Genomic DNA, 14876 nt, shown 5'->3' with positions numbered 1-14876 from the left:
ACATCCATCAATCCCCACAAACTACCGACCTGTTACAATGGTGCCATTTCTCCTAAAAATAGATAAAATAGCTTACTCCAAATACAAAACCACCTAGAACAGCACCAACTACTGGGGGACCGACAGTCAGGATTACACCCTAATCGTAGCACAGAGACAGCCCTTCTCGATCTAAAGATCTAAATGCATGCCACCAGAGAAGCAGGCAAACTCTGCCTACTAATGCTACTGGATCTCTCGGTGGCATTCGATTTGGTCGACCACGACAAACTTTGCGGCACACTAGCTAATAAATTAAATCTATCCAAGGATGCCACTGACTGGATCAAATCATTCTTAGCAGATAGGACATCAAGAGTGTCCATCAGCAAATAAACAGCCAACCTCATACCAGTTCCCATAGGCGTCCCGCAAGGTTCCTGTCTATCCCCTACACTGTACAGCACCTATACTAAATTGCTTTTCGCAGCTCTGGATGCCATGGGTGTCATCTACACCAACTTTGCAGATGACACCCAAATCCTCATTCCACTTACAGGCAACCACGAGCAAGACTCACTGATCATCAATCAAATCTACTCACTCATCCAAAACTGGATGGTTAACAATAGCCTCTGCCTCAATAATGACAAAACAGAGCTACTCATAGTAAGTTCATCCTCCAAAATTGACTCTTAAGCCTGCTTACAAATCATTCATCGTTGAAGGCACCACAATCCCAGTACTTAAACAAGTTAAGACACTCTGTTTCTACTTAGACGCAACCTTAACTATGTCTAAACAAGTAAACAACCTAGCCTCCTATACCTCCAAACCCATTTCCCTTAGTCGTAAATTCCTCTCACCTGATAACTGCGTTACATTAGCAAGAGCATTTATTCTTTCCAAGCTCGAGTATCGCAACATCCTCTTCCTTGGCACCTCCAAAACCAACATAGCCAAACTTCAACTTATGCAGAATAAAGCTCCCTAAAATCTGAACACATCTCCAATATCGGGAGACACAACCACTGGCTCCCCATCCAAGCCAGGATACTATTTAAAACTCAGCATTACGCATAAATGCATTGCTAACAAAGCTCCCAAATACCTCATCAACACAGTCTTAAAGAAATCTCAGACCAGATTCCTCCAATTCAATAATAACTCACACCCCGAATTCCCATGATATAAAAGAGAGGGAAAAGGGGGAGGGTGGGTAGCCCCTTCAAAGTCCTTGCTCCTACATACTTGAATTCCCTACCTACCAACATCAAGAATGAAACATCCTACCCACAATTAAAAAAATCACTGAAAACGTGGTTATTCAATCAATATTAAACCGAGCGAAGACTCCAACTAGCCTGACTAGATCTCTACCGTCCGTTGTATATACACTGCCTGTAACATTACCATTGTTTTATTGTATTTTTTAATATAAAGATTGTATTTACCCACTGAACGAGCTGAAAGAGGAAGATAGAGGCAACATTAAAGAAAGCTGTAGAGACATTTACAAATTATGAACTGCTCAAAAGGCTTACCTGGCTGGTCGCCTCTCTGCTGGCACCACTCTGGACATTCCACTCGCGCTGAAGAACACCGCGACCTACAAGGAAGGAAAACACAGGTTAGCAAAGGCAAGACTTTGCAGCGCTGCGCATAGCGCTTACCGCATCATAGCGCTCTTAATGCGCCATCATTTACCAGCGGGGCTCAACCAAGCCAGTTCGCCGCGCTGAAGCTCTGCATACCTAAAGGATAAAAGACATTTTAAACAAAGAAAGGCATGCAGGATAGCAACAAAACTAAAGAACAGCAATAAGCCCTACCTGAAAATATCAAACGGGCCAGCGTCAGTGAAGTAACTGGACCGCACTCGCCTATGAATGACAACGCGCCCCTGCATAGAAGGCAGGACGGAGAGCACGCCTAATTCTACCACAAAGCAGAACCTTCCCCGCAGACCACATCAGGGCAAAGCTGAGAAGCATACCAGCGAGTAACCCAGCTGGGTGGCGTCCCTGTGGATACCAGGTGAGCGTAACACCCACTGTCTGTAACTATGCCGTGATACCTCCAGGTCTAGGTGTATTATAAATGTAATAAGTACATAAAAATAAGTACAAAGGAAGGAGGTGTCTGCCTAAAATTGCCTACAAGGGGTCTTCACTGCTAGAATGGGAAGAGAAAGCTGAATATGGGCATTCGGATAGAGGCTGATCGAAAGAACCTGTCATGCTTGCAAAAGAGGAGGATAAATTGGCAGAGTATGCAGAAGTATTTTCAGAGGAGTTGGGGGGGGGAAGGGGCCCGAAAAATATTCTCCATCACATTGGACACAAGGAAAATGCGTCCCAGGGTTACACAAGGTTAGATCGGACCCCATCTCACATGGGGACGGTTAAAGGAAGAGCTGGATGCTATAATACAGAAAGGAATAATCCAAAGCATAGAGAGTTCCTATTGGTTGTCACCAGTGGTTTTGGTTAGAAAGAGCAACGGCAAACAGTATGTATGGATTTGGGAGATTTAAACAGAAGTATTTGGGTAGACCGACATCCCCCTACCCAATATTTTGTAAAGTCTTGACCACATTGGGGGAAGTGACATTTTTCAGTGATGGATTTGTCAGCTGCAAACCATCAAGTGCCACTGTCATGTGAGAGTAAACTTTTGACTTAATTTATAACAACTGAAGGAGCATTCAGATTTTTCATGATACCATATGGACTAGCGTTTCAGCAGCCGTCTTCCAAAGTGTGATGGAGAAGTTAGCAGAAGTTTTGACAAACGCGGTCGTCTTCCAAGATTTCATGTTGATGTTTGCGATTGCTAAAGAAGAGCACAGCCAAGAGCCGAAGAATGTATTAGAAAGACTTGAGTTGGCTAGATTAACTGTACAGAGGGGCAAGTAGAAGTAGAGTACCACGACGGAGGTGATAAATCTCAAGATCCTTTTACTAGATGTGATCAAGAAGACACCAGCCCCTGAAGACAAGGAACAGTTGAGGTAATTCCCAGGGTTAGCTGGGTATAACCACAGGTTCCTGATGGATTTTGCCATCAGATCAACCTGTTGAAGGCACTTCTTTAAAAATAAAATCACCTTTGAGTGGTCCAGTTAATGTGAGAAGGCATTTGGAGCGATAAAGGAGGATATTGATTTTTAAATGTGTTTATTGGCATTTTCAGTGATATCACTTACAAATTTTGCAAATGCGTCTTGTGCATACTCTTTTACAATGCTTTTCGGTTTAGCCTTAACAATATAACAAACAACAAATAACAATAACTGTCTCCTTGCCATGTCCATATGTTTCAGAGTCTCTTGTTTCGGGGGGGGGTTGAGGGGGTGTAGGGAAGTTGGGTAGCATACTCAGGGAGGGTGCAGAGGGGATACCTTCCCAGGGCCAGCGTTGTCTCCAGTCATTTATCTGGGGGTTGCCCTTTCCTGTCTTGCAGGCAAGTTCGTTTCGGGTCATGGGCTCATGGGGGCTTGTCGTCCGTGGGGAGAAACATGTGTCTAGTAAGTTCTTTCCATGCCTCAAGAGCTCTGCTGGACTCATCCGTAGATCTAGTGACACTTTCTTCCCAGGCCTTGGTCTCAGCCGACACCCATCGCTCTGTTTCACTGTGCCATGCTTTGTATTGTGGTCCTGCGGGTCTTTTCCAGGACATGGCTATGGTTCTTTTGGCCAGTATGCACGTTATGTCCATAAGCCTGACTATGTGTTTCAGTTTGGCTATCCTAGGATAGGTTCCGAGTAGGCATTCCTCAGGTGTCCATTTGTAGTTGGTCATGCCGGTTTTCTCGCATGTCTGTTTTACCCTATCCCACAGCGTCCTAGACTTGGGGCATTCCCACATCATGTGGATTAAATCCGCTTCCTCCCTCATGCACCAGGTGCAGTGTGTCTGCGCTTGTTTGTTAAACTTAGCTATTCGTTTCGGGGTTAGGTAGGTTCGGTGCAACACATTCATCTGCATTTGTCGGAATCTATGATTTCTGGACACCTCTTTGGGGAACGCAAGCACCCTATTCCACTCCCCCTCTGCCATTTCTCTGCCTACATCCGTTTCCCATTTACCCTTCATTTCCGTGCTCCGGGGGTTAGGTATGTCGCTCAGGTGTCTGTATATTTGAGATATTGGTCTGCTGCCCTCCCCCATATTGTATAGTAGCGTAAGTAATGGTTCCGGGTCCGGTTCCGCAGGCCATGCTTCCTATTTACGTCGTGCTGTGGAGCGGACCCTCTGGTACCAGAGGAACTGGCCCGTGTGGATGCCCTCTCTGTCCTGTAGTATGGCAAATTCTTTAAAAATGCCCTCGTCGTAAATGTCTCCCCAGGTGTGTAAACCCCTCCACTTTCCCATAATCTAATTTGTTTTAGGTCAGTGACCGTTGTGTACAGGTCTGCGAGCAAGGGTATTTCTGGTGCATAAGCGTTCTGCGTGCGGGTAAGTGTCCTTGTTCTACGCCAGATTTCCCTCCCCAGGGTGACTGAGGGGTGTCGCTCCCAGCAGTTTCGTAGGTGCCCAGACCAGTTCTTTCAAAGTGAGCGGGAGGCTCATGGTCTGTAGTAGGGGTGTTTCAATAATTGGAGAGACTCCTTTTGATACCTGTGGAGGTGCCATCTCAACAATGGACCAAAGTGGCAGTGGACGTGATTGGGGCCATCAAAGGATTGGGTTGGGGTTGGAAGTACATATTTGTGTTAGTGGATTATCATTCTAAGTGAGTAGCTCTGTTGTGTAGAGAAGGCTTTCCCAAGGAAATACCAGACAATGGAGTTCAGTTTATGGGGGCACTGTAGAGCTTGTCAGCTTTTCAAATCCAAGACCCTAAAGGACTGAAAGACAAAACATTGGGCCCACCACGCCCTGCAGGCTGAGGCCGCCATGGACGTGGAGGATGCATCTAGCGATGGCAGCATTAGCGTCTTTTCAGATGACAAAGGTGATGGGGAATCTTTGGATTCCCACGTGCTAACCCCCGACGCCATCGTACAAGGCCGGTGGCACTGTTATGGGAATGCACCCGGCGGCAGTAGCACACACACACGTCATCCCACACAAAGCACAGACCCCAAGGCCAGAAGTCGATAAGAACATAGTCTAAATGGCATCAAGGTGTAGGTTCACTAGCTCCCCGTTCTCTGGGCACTTGAGATCATGTTCACCTCTAGACAGGCCTCAAAAGTCGAGAGATAAAGGTGATGCGGATGCCGTGTCCAATAAAGCAGCCTAAAACCGAGCATCGGATGATGCAGCTCCGGCTCTCCTGTTTGCCAAAATTCAACAATCCTCATTAACAACGAAATCGGCGAAAAACACGCAGACTTCGGAAATGGCCCATCTGCTACAAAAACATGTACCTGGGACTCACCTTAATGGGAGAACTTCGAAAAAACACTTCAAAAAGTCACCATTCCCATAGGGAGAAAGTGAGTGAACCACATAAGGAGAAAGTGTTTCCCAAGGGGAGGGTACTATAGCTGCAGCTATGAAACACAAAGGGCAGCCTACTACAGAATGAACTCCCACTCCTGTAACTATATCAAGTTCCACACAATGGTCCGCTGAGGACATTGATAGAGTGAGACACATGTCCTTCATGGCAGATTTCTTTGAAAAAAAATCCCCAGGCAATACAAATCATACAAAACACGCCACCTACTAGTGGCGCCACGTCTTCACAACCCCCAGCAAAAAGGACACCTCCAGACACCTTTCAAGTTACCCCTCAGCAAGACCGAGACCAATTTGATCTCTATGATGCAAATACGGACTCTGAGGAGCAAGATACCGTAGAGAAGGATGATCATTACTATGATGAGGATGAAGAGGACGTTTACATCTTACCCTCTCCTAATCACATAAACCCGCCGGTGGCAGACTCACAAGTGGGCAACCAACTCCAATTTTAACGACATGCTCATGAAAGCAGGAGAGCATTTCCAAATTCAGACCCTGGAAACGCAATTGGGCAAGGATTGTGTAGAGGATATATTGGGGGACAGAAAGGCTGTAACGCAATTTATACCCATTTTACAGTCAATGCACAGAAGAATTCAACCCTCTCAAGAAACCCCAAATCAAATGCAGGCAGTAAACCCGGGTATTGAGAAAGTGTTCCACCCTGCGCCCACAGACCCCCTTTGCATCAGGGGCCAATTAAAACCATATTCACTGGTAGTTACCACTACAAGGAAAAGGGCAGGAGCACCTCTAGCTTCATCAGAAGCACTCCCAGATAAAGAGAGCACCTTAGCGGCTTTTCAAACACGAATTGCCAACAATACCACCTTGCTGGCAAGTTTCAATTGCCACAAGTGGGAGGAGATTGCAACTTTAACGGCCTCAAGCCCAGAACCTCTAAAGTCCCAACTGCCCTTGCAGTAGCAGAAGGAAAGGCAGTGTCTAACTACATCCTAAAAAATCACTGGGACAAGCCAGATAATGCTGGTAGAATCATCGCTCAGTGGACACTCATAAAACGCCATGCATGGCTACGCCAATCAGGTTTGAAATTAGAAACACAGGCAGCGCCCCTCAATATGCCTCTCAAACCTAATGTCCTGTTCAGCAAAGCAGTTGAGGATGCGTTAAAGAGTGCTTATTAAGAGTATGACAATCTTAATTCTTTAGGCCAGCTCACTAACAAACCATCAGGCCAAAGAGGCGGTAACAATTGTCGTCACTTCAGGGACAAAATTTGCAGAGATGTTCTGGATACAGCCAAAACCAGGGCTCATCCTGGGGTTCCAATCGGGGAGAAGCCTCTCAAGGCTTCCAAAGATGCCAGCATAGATCTCTCGGCCGGGGGAGGTCCTCCACTTCCAGGGGTGGGTCCACACCCCCAAAGCAATGACCCCATGCTTCAGGTCCCCTCCCATGTCACTTCAGTAGGAAAACGTATAACACACTTCACCCACGCATGGGAGGGAATCGCCTCAGACAAGTAGGTGCTTTCTACCATAGCAGGTGGTTATTGCATAGAACTACTGCAGCGACCCTCCTACCATCCCCGTGACAAAGAACCACCACAAAGGAGGAACAGCGCATACTCCTGGAAGAGGTTGCAGCGCTGCTGTGAAAGGACGCCGTTGACATCGTCCTGGCGAACCAGGTAAACAAGGGTATTTATTCAGCGTACTTCCTTATGCCCAAAAAAGATTTAACCATGTGCCCTGTATTAGATCTGTGCCCTGCAAACACCTATGTCAAGCCACACAAATTCCGCATGACAACGCTACAAGAAGTAATCCCACTGCTGGAGCAAGGTGAGTGCATGGCAACGTTGGGTATGAATGCTGCCTATTTTCATATTTCAATATTCCCAGCCACAGTAAATTCTTGCGTTCCAAGATGGCAAACCAGCATTACCAATTCAAGGTTCTACCCTTTGGCATAGCATCTGCTCCAAGGGTATTCACCAAGGTACCGGCGTGGGTGGCAGTGCACCTGCGCAGGCAGCAATACCAGTGTACCCCTACCTGGACGACTGTTGATCACAGGGGAGACGCCACAAATTTGCAAGCAAAATACTCAATCAACCTTCTTTTTCAATTGGGCTTCTCGATAAACGGAAAAAATCAAGCCTTGTACCAAACAAGACATAACAGTTCTTAGGAACTGTCATAAAAACAAACTAAGGGCTTGTCTTTCGATCAAAGGAAAGAATCCAAAACATACTGCTGCAAATACTTCAGTATTAAGCCGGTCACCAGATAAGCGTACGCAAAGCTATGCGCTTGCTCGGCATGATGGCATCTTGCGTTTACCTGGTCACACGCACGATTGCGCATGCGCCCGATGTAGGAGTAGTTGGTGAAACAATGGTCTCGGGCAAGTGGGACGATCTAGTGGTCGATTCGCCAACACTAGTAGAAGCCTTACGCTGGTGGACAACGGAGAACCTGTTGAAGGGAAAACCCTTCCACCTCCCAGTGGTGCAAGCAGTAGTTACAACAGATGCATCACTGTCCGGGTGGGGGGCCCATCACCTTCATCTCACAGCACATGGTCTGTGGACTCATCACAGCACAGAACCATATCAACCTGCTGGAACTTCTAGTAGTATTCAAAGCGCTTCAAGCCTTTGAAGCACACCTGACAAAACAGTCGGTACAAGATCTCACAGACTGCACCACTGCAATGTTCTACATCAACAGGCAGGTGGGCACACACACACACACACTCCGAAGCTAGCACAGAAAATATGGAAGGGCCACTCAAACGGGGGATGTTCCTGACTTACCAACATGTTCCAGGGGAATTCAACACCCTAGCGGACTTGTTGAGCAGAGATCCTCTACCAGAAGATCACGAGTGGCAAATCAACACAAATGTCATAGATCACATCTTCTCACAGCAGGCTTACCTCCACGCTAGACTTGTACGCTACAAGAGAAAACAGTCAATGCCCAGACTTCGCGTCCAGGTTCCCCCAGTCAGGCTCCAAGGGGAACGCCCTATGGATGAACTGGTCAGGGAAATTTGTGTTAGCTTTCCAGGCCCTCCGAGTCCCCCTAACAGCCCTCATGAGGAAGGTGGTGAACAAGGAACCGGTGCCGCTTATCAAAGTTGCTCCTATGTGTGTAAGACAACCATGGTATCCACACCTGCGCAAACTGGCTATGTGAGATCCCATCAAACTCCTGTGCCAGTACAACCTACTCACCCAGCACAAGGGACTAGGAGTGCAGCCGCACTCAAATGAACTTGGCACAATGGCTCCTGAGGTCATAAATTCGGACTACTCAACCTGCCACAGAGATGCATGGAGTTCTTGAAAGAATCGAGAAAACCAAACACTAGGCACTGTTACTTTGACAAATGGAGAAGATTTGTAATTATTGCCAGGCTAAACAAATCAACCCCGTAGAATGTACTCCATCCCGCATTCTAACTTACATGCTCCATTTGCTAGATGCAGGGTTAGTATTGTATAGGGACCTAAAGTTAGTATTAGTATAGGGACCTAAAGGTCCACCTTGCAGCTTTGTCAGCCTACATAACCTCTCATAATAAGGTCTCATGGTGGAAACTACCAGTCATCAAAGCCTTTATGGAAGGAGTAAAGAGACTTCACCCTCCAATTTCTAACCCACCGCCAGGGTGGGAGCACAATGTGGTACTCGCTAAGCTCATGGGACCCCCTTTCGAGCCTATGCACAAGTCTAGTCTCAAACACCTGACTTATAGAACTTCTTAGTGATATGATAGGTTATTTATAACGCGCTTCATACCCAGAGGTTTCTAAGCATGAACCCGGGGATCGAACCTGTGGTGCTCCGTGTGGTCTTGCTTCCGAGGTGAGCACATTGCCCCTGAGCTATCCTCCCGAGACACGAGTGAATGTCACTTCCATAAGAAGGGTTAGTGAAATCCAAGCATTGTCAGTGCAGGATCCTTTCTTTGTTGTACACAAGGACAAGCTGGTTTTACGTACTCACCCTATGTTCTCACCTAAATTCATCTCCAAATTTCATGTAAACCAGTCAATTGAGCTACCGACTTTCTTCCAGGAACCCATCAGAGGTAAAACTCCACACACTAGATGTGAGGAGAACGGTCCTCTTCTACGTAGACAAGACAAGACTGCTAAGGAAAACAGATCAATAGTTTATCTCCATAGCGCCAGGCAGAGAAGGTGACTGTATTTCTAAGAAGAAAAAGAAGGTCAGGCGCGCACTCTGGTTCCAAGTCATTTAATCCTGATGTAAGTAATAACAGGGTTGAATCCCAACACAGTTCAAAAAATAATACCAGGGCTGAATCCCAGATGCAAATAGTCCCAACAATGTTCAAAAATTACCAGGGTTAAATCCCAACTGCTACAGTTCCAAAGCACAATAATTAGTTCTACTCCTCCAAGTACTTTCAAGTCTCAAACTCTCATCAGGGTGGCTTTGTTAGCTGTGTTCCTTTTCAGGTGTTGCTAATTACTTTTTTCAATTTCATTCAATTTCAGTCTCAAAGGATTCTGGTTATTGTAGTGATGGCACAAGTGTTTCATTCAGGAGACCAGGAACCAACTCCCCTCCAAACACAAATCTTACCCACAATTGGGGGAGGGGGGAAAACCATGAATATGGCTTTCCAAAGTGGGGGCATAATAGCCCCAGTGCTGCTGCCTCTGGAGCCCAGGTCTCCTGTAACATTAAGTAGAAAAAGGTCAGGCGCGCACTCTGGTTCCAAGTCATTTAATCCTGATGTAAGTCATAACAGGGTTGAATCCCAACACAGTTCAAAAAATAACAGGGCTGAATCCCAGATGCAAATAGTCCCAACAATGTTCATAAATTATTAGGTAATGTGTGTGTGTGTGTGTGTATATATATATATATATATATCTATATATATATATATCTATATATATATATATCTGATGTTTGTTAATCTGCTTAGAATCACATGCTGTGCATAGGTCCGACATCCAGTGGTCACTGCGGAGTATTGCATTTTGTTTTTCGTAGTCGAAAAGGGGACGTCGACAAGGCGTGTCTGTAACACTATCCCTATAGTGACGTGCGTTGTACCCACAATCCCTCACGCGTCGAGGTCCCTCAGATTGTTTTTTTCCACCCAGCTTCTGGTCGCCTTACGCGGAGCTCCTAGAGAGACATTGCAAAATACTTACTACGGACCTCGGTCCTTAATTATACTTTTATATTGTTAAAGATCCCTCCACTCGACGTTAGCTGTGAAGCTGTTTCTCCGCCGAGCAAGTTTTCGACGGAGGGGAAGAGACGGAGGGGATCCTTCGGCGCTGCCGAACACGTGGCCTGGCCTCGCCGGCCAACATACAGTAGGGAGAGTGGGGGTTCGAACTTTTATCTTCTCTTTGAGAATGTCTTTCTTTCTCCCCTATCTTTCCCTTGGGGTTGTTATCACCAGTTATTATTGCCTCAGCTATGGACAGGACACCTTTTAAGTTTTGCCCACGCTGTAGGGGCAAATACACTTGGAAGGATAAACACAAGCACTGTAATCGTTGCTTGCCACTCGATCATAAGGAGGACAGCTGCGCGGCCTGTAAGCTCTTGAAACCAAGAACTCTTAAAGAACGGAAAGTTAAGAGGTGGGCGGACTACGCTATGTCGAAGTCAGTTTCCTCACCCGCCGCCGCTGTTACAGAAAGTGACGAGGAGGGTGATAACTCGACGTCCGTTTCGGAAGTCATTAACCCCCAGAAGGAGCGCTCGCGCTCCTCGACGTCCGTCCCCGACCCCGACAGGCTCGGCTCACGCCCTGCTTATGGGGATGAACACCCCGGCGACAAGGACGCACATAGACCCCATAGGCCTAAGCACACAACCCACGCTCTTCTTCGTCGAAGACGAAGGATCCATCAGCACCGAAGGGGACGCAGGGCACTCCGGCGTCTACCTCAGACCGTAAGGGTCTCAAGCCCCACCCGCAAACGCAGCCGCGACCAGCGATTGGGCTTTCATCAAACACGGGCGCTACCTCAAAAACATCCGACGTAACGCTCCATAGAGCGGCCGTCGAGAAACAACGCGTAACGCAGGCAACGTCGACACCAGAGCCCTCTACTGACGAACTCGTTGTTGAGAGCCTGGCAAGAATTGTTTCCGAAGACAAATGTAAGCGGATGACGAAACAGACGTCGAATACCGCACCAAAAGCTATAGAAACGCCGAAAAAGCACAAGAGTAGCCAGGAACTGCCCCCTTCATCTAAGGGCACTTCTGAACTACCGGAGGGCTTTTCTGAGGGCGACGGAAACCTTTCTTCTAAGCGTTTGGAAGGTGAAAACACTGATTTCCCCCCTCTAGACTATTCAGGGGTCCCCCATGAGACCCTTGAAAGACTCCATTCTTGTATGGAGAAAATGGAAATGTTCTTGGGAAGCCAAAACCCATCCACACACAAAAGACCAAGAGAATGGCCCCAGGATGACCCTAGGGTCAAGATCCCTAGGCTGTTTCCCCTTTCTACAGACGTATATGACCTCACTGAAGAGGAGCAATACCTCCAGGAGGATGAGGATGAGGAGGGTTTGGGTGGAGAGGAAGAACATGAGGAAGAGGGGTTTGAAGAAGATCCTTACACTAGTGCAGGAGTTTTTGAAGAAGATACAGCTACCTCGCAGCCCTGGCAATCCCCATCAGTGCAGCCTTGGCAATCCCCATCTGTGCACTCAGACCCTGATGCCTCTCACCCTTCTCCTCCCAAGGATTCACCTATTGGAAACACCTCTCCCATAGATGACCAACCTTCACTTAATGTACTATTGCGCAAGGCAGCAGCGCATTTTGAAATAGACACAGGGGAAACTCTTCCTGACATAGACTTTGTAGAAAGTTATTAAAGAAAAAGCCCCTGTTAGTCAGTCTATTCCGATCCTGGCTTCTATAAAGAGAAGAATAACTCCTTCCCTTTCCAATCCTGCATTAGTCAGAGGGGTCAACCCTCGGATAGAAAAGCTCTTCAGCCCTTCGTCCTCTGACCCCTTGTACATCAGAGGACATTCTATTCCGGACTCCCTTGTAGTTACTAATACAAGAAAAAGAGCGGGGGTACCACTATCCACTAGTGAGGCACCACCTGACAGAGGGCAAGAAGCTCTATGCACTTGGGAAGAGAATCACAACCTCTGCAGCCTTCTCAACTAGGATTGCAAATAACAATTCCCTACTAGCTAGCTACGCAGATGCACAGTGGAGCAAGCTGCGCAGCGAAGCAGAGGACGCACCAGAACCCCTGCGTTCACGCCTGTTAGCTATCATCTCAGAGGGAACTCTTGTAAACCAGGGCATCGTAAAGAACTCATTAGATGCCGCAGAGACGGCTGGCCGTTCCCTGGTTCAGGGAATACTTCTCAAACGCCATGTCTGGCTGCGCAATTCGGGATTTAAGCCGGAAACCCAGGCTTCCATGATAAATAAGCCCATAGAACAAATACATCTGTTTGGGAAAGCAGTTGATGAGGCCCTAGAACATGCGAAGAAGGAGTTTGATACCATCAAGACTCTTGACCAAATTTCTAGGCCCCCTAACAGACGCAGCTATGGCAATAGACGCTCATTTCGTGGCCAACGCCAGCAAAACCAACAGCAATTTTACTCTGCTACCAACTGGCCCTCTAACCAGGGTAACAACCAGTTCAGTCAAAGAGGCCAACGCCGTGGCAAAGGAAGAGGTCGCGGCTCCAGCCCCAAAGGTTCCACGCCCAATGTCAACAAATGACCCGAAGATTCGGGTCACCTCCCATGATTCACCGGTCGGGGGCCGGCTAACATCGTTCCTATCAGCATGGGAGGAAATATCGTCAGACCGCTGGGTTTTATCCACCATAGCCCACGGATACTGCATTGAATTCAACGGTTCCCCGAAGTACAGACCCCCACGGAACCGACGCATGACACCGGAACACCTCACCATTCTTCTTCAAGAAGTAGAAGAGCTACTGAAAAAAGAAGCTATAGAGGCTGTCCCCCTACCTCAGGTAACAGAAGGTATTCATTCAGTGTACTTCCTTGTACCCAAAAAGGACTTAACCATGCGCCCTGTATTAGATCTGCGCCCAGCGAACAAGTTTGTCAAACCCCAAAAGTTTCGTATGGTGACCTTGCAGGAAGTAATCCCACTGTTATCACAAGGGGATTACATGACAACACTAGACATGAAAGATGCATACTTTCATATTTTAATGTTGCCAGCGCACAGAAAATACCTCAGGTTCAAGATAGAGAACAAGCACTACCAGTTCAGAGTACTACCCTTCGGGATAGCATCTGCACCAAGGGTATTCACGAAAGTACTGGCAGTGGCAGCGGCCCACCTACGCAGGTTATCCATCCCGGTGTACCCTTACCTCGACGACTGGCTCATAACAGGGGATTCTTACGAAACATGCTTCTCCAATACCCAAAAGACCGTAGACCTTTTGTCCCAACTGGGCTTCTCCATCAACGAAAAGAAGTCCAGCTTAGACCCCAGCCAAATCAAACAATTCCTAGGGGCTCTAATTCGAACAAGGGACGGCCTCGTCTTCCCCTCCAACGAGAGTGTCCAAAACATGCTGTTTCAGATCCCCCATTATGTGGCAGGTCGAGAGGTGACGGTACGCAAAGCAATGCGCTTGCTAGGGATGATGGCGTCATGTATTTATTTGGTACCTCACGCGCGCCTGCGCATGCGCCCAATGCAAGAGTGGCTCTACAGCCAGTGGTGTCAGGCCAGCGGACAATGGGACGATCTAGTGGTGGTCTCGTCAGGCCTTGGTTCTCTCGCTACGGTGGACAAAAGAAAACCTGGTATTAGGGAAAACTTTTGCCACACCCGCAGTGGAAGCCACTCTAACCACAGACGCATCCCTTACAGGATGGGGGGCTCACCTATCCCATCAGACTGCTCACGGAGCGTGGACTCCGAGCCTAGCATCCAAGCATATAAACCTGCTGGAACTACTAGCGGTGTTCAAAGCACTGAAAGCCTTTCAGGAACACCTACAAGGAAAGACAGTGATGGTCCTCACAGACAGCACCACAGCCATGTACTACCTCAACAAGCAAGGGGGCACTCACTCTCCAGGACTGTCCAAGCTGTCCCAGAATATATGGAAGTGGGCTCTCAAACACAACATGTTTCTACTATCACAACATGTACCAGGGGAACTCAATCTGCTAGCAGACAAACTCAGCAGAGACTTCCCCCACCCGAAGAGTACGAATGGCAATTGCACGAAGACCTCGTCTTAGACGTCTTCACGCAATGGGGGTTCCCGGAAATGGACCTGTTCGCAACTCTGGAGAACTCACAATGCCAAAGTTACGCCTCCAGGTACCCCCAGAACCAGTCCAAGGGGAACGGTCTGTCGATTCAATGGTCAGGGAAATTTGTTTACGCCTTTCCCTCGACTC

At 47.5% G+C, this 14876-nt stretch overlaps 1 protein-coding gene across 1 annotated transcript in view; it reads left to right on the top strand.

The window, feature by feature from the left end:
* The window catches only part of DGAT1 (diacylglycerol O-acyltransferase 1), a 1493476-nt gene that overhangs the window by 1430645 nt on the left and 47955 nt on the right, over positions 1-14876 (top strand). The window lies entirely within an intron of this gene.

Source organism: Ambystoma mexicanum, chromosome 5q, assembly GCF_040938575.1.
Source record: "Ambystoma mexicanum isolate Mex_15411 chromosome 5q, UKY_AmexF1_1, whole genome shotgun sequence".
NCBI lineage: Eukaryota > Metazoa > Chordata > Amphibia > Caudata > Ambystomatidae > Ambystoma > Ambystoma mexicanum.
The sequence above is the reverse complement of the archived record's forward strand: the minus strand, read 5'-3'. Positions and strand labels throughout refer to the sequence as shown.